This window comes from Capricornis sumatraensis, chromosome 7 (assembly GCF_032405125.1).
Source record: "Capricornis sumatraensis isolate serow.1 chromosome 7, serow.2, whole genome shotgun sequence".
In the NCBI taxonomy this organism is placed as follows: domain Eukaryota; kingdom Metazoa; phylum Chordata; class Mammalia; order Artiodactyla; family Bovidae; genus Capricornis; species Capricornis sumatraensis.
Window position 1 is genome coordinate 104131665 of NC_091075.1, and position 14180 is coordinate 104145844.

Sequence of the window (14180 nt, forward strand, 5' to 3'; positions counted from 1 at the left end):
AGAAGGCCAGTTAAAGAAATGTCAGGAGGGAATAAAGATCATTTCAAGAGAGCTTTGGAATTAGTCTCACTTTTCGTTCTTTCTGTTTCTACTAGAATGCATGTCTAAAACCAGTGGTTAAATGCCTGGGAGAGTAATACGGTGTTAAGCACCTGCTGCATCACATGAAACATGTGGAAACTCATTTCTGATCTGAACCCAAAATAATTCAAGAGAAATGTCACTTTCCTTCGGAGAATAGAGTCGGCTTTGATATGCCCCACCCCTCGGTCTTGAGGTGAGGTCTGGGAATTCAGCAATGAAATGTGATACAGAGCTTGTCTGGGGAAGGCTCGAGACAGAGTCTGAGGTCAGCCTGTGACCGCAAATGGCCTGGGGCCTCTCTGTGTGTCTTAACCACACAATCACATGTTTTGTTGGCAAAACCAGGCGAGAAAAGAATGGTCCCATGAAACTTAGGCTCCAAAACAGCAGACACCACACCCTTTCTCACTGAAAGCAGGAAGTATATTTGTGGCACAGAGGCTGAGGACAGGGAACACTTTATAAATGGTCCCACGTGTCTTCAGAGTGACACTAGCTCCGCATTATTTCTAGATTAGCAAATTACTTTCCATGACAAAATGTTCTGGGCATGCTTGCTGTATACAAAAACAAGCTGAATGCAAATGTGAAATGAAATCTCACTATCTGCAGGAAGTATAAACTGACGCAGGCAATACACCCCAAAAGCAGCTCTGAAGGGAGAACCTTGCTGGAGGCCATTCACAGGGCTTGTTTTATGCCCAAGAACAAGCTAACATCTACAGCAAGCTTGGTGAGCTTATCAGGAGACAATCCAGAACCATCTGCATTGTGTTTATGCAGAGTCAAGCAAAGAAATGGGCTTCCCTGTGGCTCAGCTGGTAAAGAATCTGCCTGCAATGAGGGAGACCTGGGTTCGATCCCTGGGTTGGGAAGATCCCCTGGGAAAGGGAAAGGCTGCCCACTCCATTATTCTGGCCTGGAGAATTCCATGGACTGTATAGTCCATGGGGGTACCAAAGAGTTGGACACGACTGAGTGACTTTCACTCACAAGCAGAGAAATGGATATTTAGGAGTGGGTTAGGACTCTGGAAAGCTGGTATTCTCAGCTGAAAGATGTTAAGGTGTGGTCAAGCTGAAGAGGAATGGAGGAAGGAAAGAATTAACATTTTTTTGAGCACCGACTAAGTGACAGGGGGTTTCCCAGGTGGCTCAGTGGAAAAGAATCCACCTACCAAGCAGGAAATGCAGGTTTGATCCCTGGGTCAGGAAGATCCCCTGGAAGAGGAAATGGTAACCCACTCCAGTATTCTTGCCTGGGAAACCCAAAGGACAGAGGAGGCTGGTGGGCTACAGTCCATGTGGTTACAAAAGAGTCGGACACGACGGAGCAACTCAACAAAAAAGTGACAGACACACGCTAGGTTATTTGCACATATGTGGCTGTGTCTGGTGAAGCAGAACATTTTTCTAACCTTATTTAGTAAGAAAGTGAAAGTGAAGTTGCTCAGTCGTGTCCGACTCTTTGAGACCCCATGGACTATAGCCTACCAGGCTCCTCCATCCGTGGGATTCTCCAGGCAAGAGTACTGGAGTGGGTTGCCATTTCCTTCTCCAGGAGATCTTCCCAACCCAGGGATCGAACCCAGGTCTCCCGCATTGCAGGCAGATGCTTTACCATCTGAATAAGAAAGTATCAGATTATTTCTGTTTGGATAATGTCAAAAAGTCCCTTGGTAGACCTTTCTTACTGAAAGATTCACTTGAACAACTCTTCTTAGTTATACAAATTTAAGTTTAGTAAGCCATACCCAATAGTGATTGGTTTTGCTACTCAGCTCTAATAGCTGGAAAATGAAATGAAATGTTAGTTGCTCAGTCATGTCTGACTCTCTGCCACTCCCTGGGCTGTAGCCTGCCAGGCTCCTCTGCCCATGGAATTCTCCAGGCAAGAATACTGGAGTGGGTTGCCATTCCCTTCTTGACCCAGGGATTGAACTAACCCGAGTCTCCTGAATTGCAGGCAGAAGCTTTACTGTCTTAGCCACAAGGGAAGCCCTGAAGAGAGAGCTAAATTTGCAAAGTAAACTTAAGTAGTCTCCAAAGGCGAAGGTGACCTTGGCCACTTGCCTTTTAAAATATAGTGTTATCTGAATTTCTCAAATGAATTAGGATGATTCCAACTGAGGTCCATTGACAGGAATAGATATTAAAATCTAATTACACACCTAGAAAGGGATGTCTGGACTGGTGATTGAGTACATGGATGCAGCTGGAAAAGAAGTAGCCTTGAGAGGTCAAGCTTGGGCACCACCATGATGTGTGCAAGGCAGCAGTGAGAGAGGACCCACTGGCCTTGGTAGAACCAACTTATTCAAAACATCCTGAGGCAGGAAGTAGATGGGCCCCCCAACCACAGTATAGATAGTCCAGGATGAAAATAGCAGGACAATCAGGGAGGAGGCTGAGCCCTGCCCAGAGAGAAGATAAGAGATCACATATTTCTCCTTCTCAAAGTCAGGAGACCTCTCTGTCTACACATGTGCAGAAAGACTCCTTGGAGGTCAAAAGAGGAGTGATGCTAAGTGATGCTAACTACACATAGGCCTCTTTTGTGGGATCCATCTTGGCCAAGAGATACGTGAGGATCCTGAGATATACCAAATATGAACTCTGAGCCAGGCAAATCAAAGTGACTGGCCAAAGAAAAAGTCAGAAGAAATGCCCCATAAAAGTGATTCAAACTACCACAAGGGCTCAACTCTCTGAGTCGACCCAAGTCTATTTACAGGTACTGTACTCTTTTGCCTCCTAAATAAACACTTTTCTGGTTTCACAACTTCTGTCTTTGTGGGAATTCTTTTCTGCAAAGCCAAGGAGAAAAGGAAAGATATACCCATTTGAATGCAGAGTTCCAAAGAACAGCAAGGAGAGATAAGAAAGCCTTCCTAAGTGATCAATGCAAAGAAATAGAGAAAAACAATAGAATGGGAAAGACTAGAGATCTCTTCAAAAAAATTAGAGACACCAAGGGAACATCTCATGCAAAGATGGGCTCAATAACGGACAGAAATGGTATGGACCTAACATAAGCAGAAGATATTAAGAAGAAGTAGCAAGAATACACAGACGAACTGTACAAAAAAGATCTTCATGACCCAGATAACCATGATGGTGTGATCACTCACCTAGAGCCAGACATCCTGGAATGTGAAGTCAAGTGGGCCTTAGGAAGCATCACTATGAACAAAGCTAGTGGAGGTGATGGAATTCCAGTTGAGCTATTTCAAATCCTAAAAGATGATGCTGTGAAAGTGATGCACTCAATATGTCAGCAAATTTGGAAAACTCAGCAGTGGCCACAGGACTGGAAAAGGTCAGTTTTCATTCTAATCCTAAAGAAAGGCAATGCCAAAGAATGCTCAAACTACTGTACAACTGCACTCATCTCACATACTAGCAAAGTAATGCTCAAAATTCTCCAAGCCAGACTTCAATAGTATGTGAACCATGAACTTCCATATGTTCAAACTGGATTTAGAAAAGGCAGAGAAACCAGAGATCAAATTGCCAACATCTGCTGGATCATCAAAAAAGCAAGTGGGTCCCAGAAAAACACCTACTTCTGCTTTATTGACTATGCCAAAGTTTTGACTGTGTGGATCACAACAAACTGGAAAATTCTTAAAGAGATGGGAATACCAGACCACCTTACCTGCCTCCTGAGAACTCTGTATGCAGGTCAAGAAGCAACAGTTAAAACTGGACATGGAACACCACAGTGGTTCCAAATCGGGAAAGGAGTACATCAAGGCTGTATATTTTCACCCTATTTAACTTATATGCAGAGTACATCATGAGAAATGCTGGGCTGGAAGAAGCACAAGCTGGAATCAAGATTGCCAGAAGGAATATCAATAACCTCAGATATGCAGATGACACCACCCTTATGGCAGAAAGTGAAGAACTAAAGAGCCTATTGATGAAAGTGAAAGAGTAGAGTGAAAAAGTTGGTTTAAAACTCAACATTCAGAAAACTAAGATCATGGCATGTGGTCCCATCACTTCATGGAAAATAGATGGGGAAACAATGAAAACAGGGACAGACTTTATTTTCTTTGGCCCCAAAATAACTGCAGATGGTGACTGCAGCCATGAAATCAAAAGACGCTTGCTCCTTGGAAGAAACGTTATGACCAACCTAGACAGTATATTAAAAAGCAGAGACATTACTTCGCCAACAAAGGTCCATCTACTCAAAACTATGGTTTTTCCAGTAGTCATGTGTGGATGTGAAAGCTATAAACAAAGCTGAGTGCTAAAGAATTGATGCTTTTGAAATGTGGTGTTGGAGAAGACTCTTGAGAGTCCCTTGGACCACAAGGAGACCCAACCAGTTCATCCTAAAGGAAATCAATCCTGAATATTCATTGGAAGGACTGATGCTGAAGCTGAAACCCCAATAGTCTGGCCACCTGATGTGAAGAACTGACTCACTGGAAAAGACCTTGATGCTGGGCAAGACTGAAAGCAGGAGGAGAAAGGAACAGAGGATGAAATGGTTCGATGGCATCACTGACTTGATGCACATGAGTCTGAGTAAGCACCAGGAGTTGGTGAGGGACAGGGAAGCCTGGCGTGCTGCAGTCCATGGGTTTGCAAAGAGTCAGACATGACTGAGCAACTGAACTGAACTGAAAGCCAAGGAGCCAGGGCCTTGTCACTAACCACTGATCTAGTGGCTAGGACCTGGTGCTTTCACTGCCGTGACCCAGCCTCAGTCTCTAGCGGGGAAACCCAGCCTGGCTTCAAGCTACTGCAGGACAAGACCACCTAAGATCATATTTGGTACCAAAATCTGGGAATTCAGAAAGTCAAGGTAAACCACAGGCGTTGCCCAGCTGCGGCTTGAGGCCCCCAACTTCTGCTCTTGCTTTCTGATTCTCACTCTCCACTTTGCTTTCAAGACCCAAGGGCATAATCTCTGCCCATTCACAGCATTATGGGTATCCCCCAACATGGGGGTGGCAGGCTAATTCCCCAGGCCATGCTGATTCTAATAATACGTGGGTGATAGCTGATGCTGTCCTCTGAGACATGGTGGAAACATGATTTCCAACAGTGCAGGAGCCCGAGGGGGTCTCTCTCTCTCACTGTCCCATATGGAACCCTCCACTACAGTTTTCTTTTCCACATTATTCCCACAACAAGGTCTCTTTCTCACTCCTATTGCCGTGCCCTTCTAGGGAAGGATTTCCTAGATATCATTCCTTAACTGCATCCCTGGTGCTCTCTATGTCAGACAAAATCATCAGATGATTCTTGATCGTATCTCAGCTGCCAGGAAGACAGAGAAAATGATTTGGGGTTCTTCTGTTGTTTAGTCTCTCACCTCACTCAATGCCCAGAAATCTACGTTGAGAATTTCTCTGCCTTTCAGCCCTCAAGTCTTGAACCCCGTGCCATCTTCTATTGCGCCCAACTCCAATTTCATCAAGGGTTCTTCTTTGCATCTATTGGGTCTCTACAAGCCAGGCCTTGGCAGTCTACATACCCTATTATGGACAGCCTATCAGACTGGCTGCTACCCAGAATCCCAAATCATAAACATCACAGATGCTCAGTCACGAGGAATACACCCCAGCACAGGAAAACTTATCACAGGACATGAACTCTATAGATTATGGATCCTTCCTAAGGAAAGTCCAGGCAACCAGTCTGAATTGGTTCAAAAGCCCCTCTCTGGCCGTGCTGAGGGAGGAGCTTTGCATATACACAAGGAAGGCCAGACGTGTCTGGTCAGCAATCAGTGGGAGAGTAAAGGATGCCTGAACCTCCACCAAATTCAAAGGGAATTTGAGGGACACCCGGAACTCCTTCAGGTTAAAGCCTCCTGTTAACTGTTTCTGGGACACTGGATTCCATTTTCAGAGTGCTCTCTCACTCTTTGTTGTAGGTTTCTCAACATGGGAGAATCCCCCTCCAAGCCAGAAGAGACACCTCTGCAGTATATCCTTAAGAATTGGAAATATTTTAATGGATGGGCCAAAAAAGGAAAAACTTAAATTCTACTCTAACAGGGCTTGGCCTTGTGTAAGTTGGGAAATGTAGAAAAATGGCCTGAAAGTTGATCTCTCAATTACAATACCATTCTGCAACTGGATCTTTGCCACAGGATGGGAAAATGGGTGAGGTCAGGTTCTCTATAAAGGCTTCCATCATCCTTTACCCAAACCCTGCCCTATACAACTCTTGTAATTTAAAGCCTGGGAACAAGCAGAAGACACTCTTGACATTTCAGATGATCCTCTTCTCAGCTCTCTTATCTTTCAGGGGGAAAACCGAGCTCCTCCTACTTCTGACAGTATCTCTGCATCTCGGGAGCCACCTACTTCTCCTGGTCCCTCTGACTGACCCAAACTCCACCTTCCCAATGTCCTTCCATACATTGTTATCCCAAAAAAGAGAGACTAGGCCCTCTGGGGTAATTCACAGTGGAGCTTCCTATCACCAGGATAAGGGGAAGTATGCCCCTCTTAGGGAAGTGGTGAATGGCAAAGGGCCAATCAGATTACATGTGCCTTTCTCTTTAACTGGCTTAGTCCAATGCACACAGAAACTGAAGACCCTAGTAAGTTTGTTGAAGGGTTTCATGTCCTAAGGCTGGTCTATGATTTAACCTGGAAGGATGTTCGGGTAGTCCTATCTATCTACTTGTACCCATGAGGGAAAATGGAGAATCTGGAAGCAGCCCAGGGGTAGGCTGACCAGCTTGCCAAAGACCAACCCAAACATTATGCTATGGGTGGAGAAGCAGTCTCAAATCAGGAACCCTCTTAGAATTTTTTTTTTTCAGAAACTGCTTATTTTCCATCAACTGAATTTTCATTTTAAGAGTTTGTATTTGAACAGCTTAAGATCACTCAGTGGTTCTTCCTACCCATGCAGTGGCCTCCACAGTGTGAGATGCAAACCAGTCTTCAGTGGCAGGCTGAGGAAGTCAAGGTTGGTGCCACCTAAGGGGCTTCCTGCTGCAAGGAATTTGAGGGACACCCTGATCATCTGTTCACAAGATATCAAGAGTTCTGGACACAGTGAATATTTCCCTTTTAAGTTACAACGGGAATCCAGAACAATGCCGTATAGATCCCTGTCTTGGTCACCCTGAAAAGCCTCTCTTGGAATTATAATTCCCAGGAGGGAATAGAAATCAGGAAGTACATGATCCAGTGTGCATTAGAAAGGATGAGAAAGTATATCAAAAAGTCAGTTAACTATGAAAAGATTAAAGAAATGACCTAAGAAAAAAGAGAAAATCCAGCCCTCTTTCATGGGTGGCTTGCGGAGCCATTTAAGGAAATATACTAACACAGACCCCCTCCTCTGCTGAAGGTCAGTCCTTGCTGGGCCAGGCCTCCCCTGATATTAGGCAGAAGCTCCAAAAGTTACAGTTTGGCCCACAAACGCCCATCCCCCAGCTCTTAGAGTGACCTTTGGGGTTTTAATAATCAAGATCAAGCTCAGAGAAGGATAGAACCCAACATGAAGAAAGACAGGCCAGGGTTCATGCAAAATTGATAGTTGTTGCTGTCAGTCATGCCTTGTGACTTCAGAACAACCCAAGGGGGCCAAGAAAGTCTGACTATCCGTCTGGAGATAAGACCAACAAGGGAGAATGCTAAAATGCAAGCCAACAGCCCGCTGAGATTGGCAGAAGGAACTCCCGGGGCCATGCCCAACATGCAAACAAACAGATCACTGGAAGAGGGAGTGCCCCCAGTCCTGAAGGGGAAGCAGGATGCTCCCGAGATGGCCATGCTATAGGAGTGAGGTGGCCTGGGGATTCTGGTATTTCTCCCCAACAAGACATCTATATCCATTGAGGAGCACTGGGTAGTCCTTGACATGACAGATATGAAAATCGATTTCCTAATTGATATGGAAGCCACTTACTCTGTCTTAATTTCTAACACTGGACCTCTTTGCTCCAAAAGCTGTACTGTGACTGGTGTCGACAGAAAGCCGGGCACTCATGACTTTACTGGGCCTCTCACTTGCCAATTTGAGCAACGGTTGATTTTGTATGACTTTCCAGCTGTGCCTCAGTGTCCTACCCCACTCCTGGGAAAGGACCTTCTGAGCTCCCTCGGGGTCACTCTCTGGTTAAAAGGTCCTAAGCAGCCCCTTATCTTGACTCTAAGACACACCAGCCAGAAGAGCAAGATTCTACTTCCAGCCATATCCTATAGGCAGTAGACGCTTCTGTATGGGACAAAGGAACCCCTGGAAGGGCCATGAACACTCAACCTGTAAGAATTAGCCTTAGGCCAGAAACTGCCTATCCTAACAACAGACAATATCCTATAAAGTTGAAAATGAAGAAGGGTTTACAACCCCCCTCATAGATAAATTCCTAAGGCATGGCCTCTTGGTGCTCTGCCATCTCTGTACAACACTCCTACTCTATGAGTTGTTAAGCCAAACAGGGAATACGGGATGGTACAAGACCTGACAGCAGTAAACCAAGTGGTGGTCCCTATACATCCCTCATGGCCAATCCTCCAGTTCAGTTCAGTTCAGTCACTCAGTCGTGTCCAACTCTTTGTGACCCCGTGAATCACAGCACGCCAGGCCTCCCTGTCCATCACCAACTCCCACAGTTTACCCAAACTCATGTCCATCGAGTCAGTGATGCCATGCAGCCATCTCATCCCCTGTCATCCCCTTCTCCTCCTGCCCTCAATCCCTCCCAGCATCAGAGTCTTTTCCAATGAGTCAGCTCTTCACATGAGGTGGCCAAAGTATTGGAGTTTCAGCTTCAGCATCAGTCCTTCCAATGAACACCCAGGACTGATCTCCTTGCAGTCCAAGGGACTCTCAAGAGTCTTCTCCAACACCACAGTTCAAAAGCATCAATTCTTTGGTGCTCAGCGTTCTTCACAGTCCAACTCTCACATCCATACATGACCACTGGAGAAACCATAGCCTTGACTAGATGGACCTTTGTTGGCAAAGTAATGTCTCTGTTTTTGAATATCCCATCTAGCGTGGTCATAACTTTCCTTCCAAAGAGTAAGCGTCTTTTAATTTCATAGCTTCGGTCACCATCTGCAGTGATTTTGGAGCCCCCCAAAATAAAGTCTGATACTGTTTCTACTGTTTCCCCATCTATTTGCCATGAAGTGATGGGACCAGATGCCATGATCTTAGATTTCTTAATGTTAAGCTTTAACCCAACTTTTTCACTCTCCTCTTTCACTTTCATCATATTAACGCAAATCCCTAAGGACGCTAAATGGTTTATTGTACTCGACCTTAAGGATGCCTTCTTTTGCATCCCAGTTCATTCCTCATCATCTATCTGTTTGTCTTCAAGTGGATCAACCGCAACTGAGGTCAAATACCACAATAGACCTGCACAGTATTGCTTCAGGGGTTTCAGGACAGCCCACACTTGTTCACCCAGGCCCTAGAAAAGGAACTAAGGAAGCAGATGGCTGGCGGCACATAGATCAGAAATCGCTCTTCTCTCTCTCTGACCAGTGGAAAATTAGTAAAGGGCTACATGATTCTCTCCATCTGGGGGAGATGCAAGGTCTATGATTGTTTTCCAACGTTTTACAGGGAAAGGGCTCCTGGTGACAACGGTAAGAGTTACTCGAGCCTGTGCCCTTTGTGCGACCCATAATCCAGGAGGTACCCTCAAGCCTCCCCTTCTTGCTAGCCCAGTCCAGTGATGAGGGACTCACCCAGGAGAGGACAGGCAATTAGATTTCACTCAGATGCCCTCTTTTCAGGGCTTCACATACTTACTAGTCTTTACGGATGCCTTTACTGGATGGATAGAGGCTGTCCCCATTAGAACAGAGAAGGCAATTGAAGTGGCTAAGTTGCTCCTAAAGGAAATTATTCCTAGAGTCGGGTTGCCTCATCACCTTCAGAGCAACAATGAACCTTCATTTGTAACAAAGGTCACGCAAGAGCTTTCACAGGCTTTAGGAATTAAATACCACTTCCATTTATCCTGGAGACCTCAGTCCTCAGGAAAAGTGGAATAGGTTAATCACACACTAAAGAAAACCTTGGGCAAACTCTGTCAAGATATGTCAGAGTTGTGGTATCACCTGCTGCCAACAGCCCACTTAAGGATCAGGGCAGCTCCTAGAACCACCACCAAGTTAAGCCCTTTTGAAATGACCGACAGAAGGCCATTCCTTACTCTGGACATGCTAACTGATTAAGAAACCCCGGCTCATCTTAAATATTAACACATTATAAATCTGGACCAGGTCCAGAAGGCCACAAAAGAATATGGCAACCAAGTACAGCCTGCTGCAGATGACCGTCTGAGTCACCCTGTTGTAAAACCTGGAGACTGGGTACTCTTATAGACCTGGAAAAATGAGTCCCCCAGCGACTAGCTACTCCCAAAATGGAAAGGTCCTTAGCAAGGCCTGTTATGCGCTCCTATGACAGTTAAACTCCAGGGGCTTCCAGCTGGGCTCATCTGTCCAGGGTTAAACCTGTTCTCTGCTGATATATTACAGGAAGCTGAAGACCCACATTCCAACTATCTCTGTGATATAGTTGATATAAATATCCACCCCTTTCTCCAGGATCCAGAGGACCCAGAACCTGAAAATTCCTGAAACTACTGTTCAAAAAGGACAAAAGAAAAAAGGAAAAAAAAAAACCTTAAGACCCTAGGCTGAGTATCCATAGCTACTATCTTCCTTTTGCCTCTCAGTACTTCAATCCACTTACAGAATATTTGACATGCTCTGGTAGATTTAGATAATTATTCTCTTCTTTGCTCTGACCCTTGCTCTGAGAATTGACTGAGCTTCTGTGTCCATGGTGGGTGATTTAAATATGTCCCTGACTGGTGCTATGAAGCTATTGATTGCCTTGGTTTTTCTATGCCTTGTTGTTCACTAAGTCATGTCCAGCTCTTTGCAACCTCATGGACTGCAGCAAGCCAGGCTTCCCTCTTCTCCACTGTCTCCCAGAGTTTGCTCAAACTCATGTCCATTAAGTAGGTAATACCATTCAGCCATCTCATCCTCTGTTGCCCGCTTCTCCTCCTGCCCTCAATCTTTCCTAGCATGAGAGTCTTTTCAAATGAGTCAGCTCTTCACATCAGGTGGCCAAAGTATTGGCAGCGTTTCAGTTTCAGTATCAGTCCTTCCAGTGAAAATTCAGGGTTGACTTTCTTTAGAATTGACTGGTTGATCTCCTTCAAGAAACTCTCAAGACTCTTCTCCAGCACCACAGTTCGAAAGCATCAATTCTTCAGTGCTCAGCCTTCTCAACGGTCCAACTCTCATATCCGTACAAGACTACTGGAAAAACCATAGTTTTGACTATATGGACCTTTGTCAACAAAGTTATGTCTCTGCTTTTTAATACACTAATTTATGTTACATTTTGCCTAATGCTCTTCTGTCTTCCATACTTGTTGCAAATTTGAAACTAAGACCTTTCAGTCCAAGAAGAAGGCCTGGGACCAACAGGATCAGACCTTCCATTTTAGAAATAGAGAATTACTAGAAAAATAGAAAAATACTAAAATTTTAAGCCTGAGATTAACAAACATATGCTGACCTTGTATAACCAGATATCTACCCTTATTTGAGTCTCTGATTATAATAATCTTTTACTAGTCTTTAGCTCCTGCCTCTCCAATCAAACTATTTACTTTGTTTTCTCTTGGGCATCACAGGACAATGGTGATACAGGGACTCCAGACACTCCCCAGAGCAGATCTTGTCAAAATAACAATGTAATTCACCCTGGGGGCCTTTAATGAGACAGGGAAAGAGCTCCATGACCCCCAACTAGGTAGGGTCTAAAGCCCCTTGCCAGCCTGAAGAAGCTACAGAAAACAGACCTCAAGTCTTCCCAATAAAGATTTCTCAGGGTCTACGTCTCTCAGAGATTTGAGGCAGGAGGTAGATGGGCCCCCTCAGGGTAGACAATCCAATATGAAAATAGGATGATTAGGGAGGAGGTTGTGCCCTACCCAGATGGGAGACCACATATTTCTCATTCTGTACGTCAGAAGACCTCCCTGACTACATATGTGCAGAACTGCTCCTTGGAGGTCAAAAGGGCAGTGATGCTAAATGATGCTAACTACCCATAGGCCTCTTTGGTGGAATTCATCTTGGCTGAGAGATGTGCACGCAGACATGGAAGAATCCTGATATACAACACTGTAAATCAACTGTACTTTAATAAAATCAATTAATGATCTCTGTTCATCTCCAAGGCAAACCATTCAATATCACAGTTATCCAAGTCTATGCCCCAACCAGTAACGCTGAAGAAACTGAAGTTGAACGGTTTTATGAAGACCTACAAAATCTTTTAGAACTAACACCCAAAAAAGATGTCCTTTTCATTATAGGGGACTGGAATGCAAAAGTAGGAAGTCAAGAAACACCTGGAGTAACAGGAAAATTTGGCCTTGGAATGCGGAATGAAGCAGGGCAAAGACTAATAGAGTTTTGCCAGGAAAATGCACTGGTCATAGCAAACACCCTCTTCCAACAACACAAGAGAAGACTCTACACATGGACATCACCAGATGGTCAACACCAAAATCAGATTGATTATATTCTTTGCACCCAAAGATGGAGAAGCTCTATACAGTGAACAAAAACAAGACCGGGAGCTGACTGTGGCTCAGATCATGAACTCCTTATTGCCAAATTCAGACTTAAATTGAAGAAAATAGGGAAAACCGCTGGACCATTCAGGTATGACCTAAATCAAATCCGTCATGATTATACAGTGGAAGTGAGAAATAGATTTAAGAGTCTAGATCTGATAGATAGAGTGCCTGATGAACTATGGAATGAGGTTCGTGACACTGTACAGGAGACAGGGATCAAGACCATCCCCATGGAAAAGAAATGCAAAAAAGCAAAATGGCTGTCTGAGGAGGCCTTACAAATAGCTGTGAAAAGAAGAGAGGCGAAAAGCAAAGGAGAAAAGGAAAGATATAAGCATCTGAATGCAGAGTTCCAAAGAATAGCAAGAAGAGATAAGAAAGCCTTCTTCAGCGATCAATGCAAAGAAATAGAGGAAAAGAACAGAATGGGAAAGACTAGAGATCTCTTCAAGAAAATTAGAGATACCAAGGGAACATTTCATGCAAAGATGGGCTCGATAAAGGACAGAAATGGTCTGAACCTAACAGAAGCAGAAGATATTAAGAAGAGGTGGCAAGAATACACGGAAGAACTGTACAAAAAAGATCTTCGTGACCCAGATAATCATGATGATGTGATCACTAATCCAGAGCCAGACATCTTGGAATGTGAAGTCAAGTGGGCCTTAGAAACCATCACTACGAAAAAAGCTAGTGGAGGTGATGGAATGCCAGTTGAGCTGTTTCAAATCCTGAAAGATGATGCTGTGAAAGTGCTGCACTCAATATGCCAGCAAGTTTGGAAAACTCAGCAGTGGTCACAGGACTGGAAAAGGTCAGTTTTCATTCCAATTCCAAAGAAAGGAAATGCAAAAGAATGCTCAAACTACCACACAATTGCACTCATCTTACACGCTGGTAAAGTAATGCTCAAAATTCTCCAAGCCAGGCTTCAGCAATACGTGAACCGTGAACTCCCTGATGTTCAAGCTGGTTTTAGAAAAGGCAGAGGAACCAGAGATCAAATTGCCAACATCCACTGGATCATGGAAAAAGCAAGAGAGTTCCAGAAACACATCTATTTCTGCTTTATTAACTATGCCAAAGCCTTTGACTGTGTGGATCACAATAAACTGTGGAAAATTCTGAAAGAGATGGGAATACCAGACCACCTGACCTGCCTCTTGAGAAATCTGTATGCAGGTCAGGAAGCAACAGTTAGAACTGGACATGGAACAACAGACTGGTTCCAAATAGGAAAAGGAGTACGTCAAGGCTGTATATTGTCACCCTGCTTATTTAACTTCTATGCAGAGTACATCATGAGAAACGCTGGACTGGAAAAAACACAAGCTGGAATCAAGATAGCCGGGAGAAATATCAATAACCTCAGTTATGCAGATGACACCACCCTTATGGTAGAAAGTGAAGAGGAGCTAAAAAGCCTCTTGATGAAAGTGAAAAAGGAGAGTGAAAAAGTTGGCTTAAAGCTCAAAATT